We start from the raw sequence: 2,834 nt of genomic DNA on the forward strand, positions 1-2,834 counted from the left end.
GTTATGTGCAGATCGGACCTCCGCTTCTCAAGATACGGCCAGGTAGGCTTTGGCCAATCAGATCGCATATGCTAATGAGGTTGGAATTAATGAGGGTCGAATTCGTTTTTCTCTATATACCTAGTTGCAATTAACCCCGGACTAGCCCCTAACCCTAACCTTAGCCCTAGCCTCACTAACCAATAGCCTTAACCCCTGACACACCAAATTTAAGTTTTGTGTAAATGAAGATTTTGTGGGTCTGAGGCTAGCAGTTTTAATCAAATTCTCTATCTATCTATCTAGACGACGAACCTAAGCCTCTCTGGGATTGAAGTCACAGGGTCCTTGAGGTCCGGACCCGAGAAACACTCTTCTTTCCTAGCCGCTCAATCGGCAGAACCCACTCCGGGATTTAACCCAAACTTTACAGACCCATCCTTGACAAACCTAACCGAAACTTAACAGCCCTGGCCTCAACAGCCCCATGTTTAGGCCTTAATAATAAAATGACTGTGGCCTGCCTTGGTATTTGGGGGAGATCAGCGGTGAGATGGACAGTTGCACAACCCAGTTTGGGACCCTCGGGTCCGAGCCTGGGAAATACTTATCTTTCCGGACCTTCTCTTCACCAGATACGGCCAGGCCAACTTTAAGCCTGCTATCCCCAGACTCACAAAATCTTCATTAACGCAAAACTTAATCAAATTCTGTACAGAAATAGCATCAAACTCATCAATCTGTCTATCTATCTATCCATATCTATCAACAGGGCATTTTTTTGTTATCCTGTGGCTCTCTCTAGTGGGCAACCTTAGTATGACAGCTTTCATTTCTTCAGGGTATATAGATGATACATAATTTGGGTTAAGTTAACTGGACAAATGATCTAGAAGGACTTTGATAAAGTAGGTTTAACAGAAAACTCAAAAAGGTGTTATAATTGTATGCATTGCAAAAAAATGGATATTTATATTGAATTTATAATAATAAAAACCAACACAAACGCTGTAGGCAGTGCAAGGCAAGTTTCTTCATATAGCACATTTCATACAGAATGGTAATTCAAAGTGGTTTACATAAAGGAAAAGAAAACAATTATAACAAAATAATCACAACAATAAAACAAGGAATTTTAAAACTTTGAAAATGATTTAAGAAGATTAAAATGAATTTAAAACCGTTAAGGACAGAAAATGATTATACAGTACATAAAATATAGTGAAATCAGTTAGGACAATGCACGGTGTTCATTCAATAAATGTGCAGCTAAACCGATGAGTTTTGAGTCTGCATTTAAATGGGGCTAATGTTTTAGCACATCTGATCTCTTCTGGAAGCTGGTTCCAACTGCGGGCGGCATAATAACTAAAAGCGGACTCCCCTTATTTTGTGTGAACCCTTGGTATTTCTAACTGACTCGATCCTAATGATCTGAGTGGTCTGTTAGGTTTATATTCAGTGAACATATCTGCTATGTATTTAGGTCCTAGGCCATTGAGTGATTTATAAATGATTAAAAGTACTAACGGCCTTCTCGACCAAATGGTTGAGCACATTTTGAGTCACTATATTTTATTGAGAGGAGTACCTAACTTAACTTAACCTGATTGAGCCATCTCTACCATCTGGTTGAGGTATGTTATGCCAAAAAAATCTACTAGATGTCAGAGTGTCAGTCAATCAACAGCACTTGTCACAACACTTCTTCTAACATGGATGTCAGAAACAAAGAAATCACTCCTGCCATGTGAACTGTTCTTGGTGAAATTTGGCAAGGTAAGCATATTTTTTTGACATATTACACTGTAAGAGCCTTAACTTTACAAAATGATGTTACTTGGTGCCATGAAAAAACTTTAGTATGTTTTTAATAATTGTTCAAAAACGTGCTCGACCAAACGGTTGATTTGTCACTTTATGGTAAATGTAGAAAAGCTAAGCTAATGTTTTCAGATCATCCATTTCTGCAGTCAGAATGGACTATTTGCTGAGAAATATAAACTTCTGATCATTCATAGCTATGAATATGACACAGCTATTGTTATTTCTTCATGAATATACTGAGATCGTTTCTTAAGTATGTATTTTTTTGCCACTTTTGGATGTTTTTTGAAGTAAATATAGTGAATTCACAGAATTAATGTGTGGAAATCATAATTATCAGAGGCAATTACTTGTGTTATTTATTACTTAAATGACAAATGCCGGTGTACTAACATTACTGAGATTGTAAGAGATTATTTATTTGTTTGTTGTTGTTGTTTTACAATTACTAGATGGATGTCAACCGTTTCTATTGTACAAGAATGCGCACTCTTCAGGCCCTTGTATCAGAAAACCCCCAAGACTCTGACGCTGATCTCGGTGACGTTGATGACCCAATAGAGCAGTGGTTCTCAAACCTGTCCTGGAGTACCTCCAGCCCTGCACATTTTGTGTCTCCCTCATCAATCACACCTGATTCAACTCATCAGCTCATTATTGGAGACTGCAAGACCTGAAGTGGGTGTGTCAGATAGAGGGAGACATACAAAATGTGCAGAGCTGGGGGTACTTCATGGAGAGGTTTGAGAACCACTGCAATAGAGGATCCGGATTATCACCCCGTCCGAAAAGAGGTAGCTGGTGACAGTTCTTTTGAGTCCCTGGATGAAGATGATGCTCCCTCAACGAGCACATCCTCTACAATGCTTCCATGTAAGAAAAGAAGAAAAGGAATACACACTCTAAAAACGGTTTCCTTGAAGGAGCCAGAGGATAGCTACACTACACAGCATTGCTGGTTTACAAAGAAATGTTAATTTATCAAAAAAAAGAATGAAAAAAAAACCCATTTCACTATCCCCCTTGAC

General features: G+C 38.7%; 1 long non-coding RNA gene across 1 annotated transcript in view; it reads left to right on the forward strand.

Annotated features, from left to right (window-relative positions):
• The window catches only part of LOC107573245 (uncharacterized), an 8,655-nt gene that overhangs the window by 3,287 nt on the left and 2,534 nt on the right, over positions 1-2,834 (forward strand). The gene's annotated exons all lie outside the window — the stretch shown is intronic.

Source organism: Sinocyclocheilus grahami, unplaced genomic scaffold, assembly GCF_001515645.1.
Source record: "Sinocyclocheilus grahami isolate Dianchi unplaced genomic scaffold, SAMN03320097.WGS_v1.1 scaffold1902.1, whole genome shotgun sequence".
NCBI lineage: Eukaryota > Metazoa > Chordata > Actinopteri > Cypriniformes > Cyprinidae > Sinocyclocheilus > Sinocyclocheilus grahami.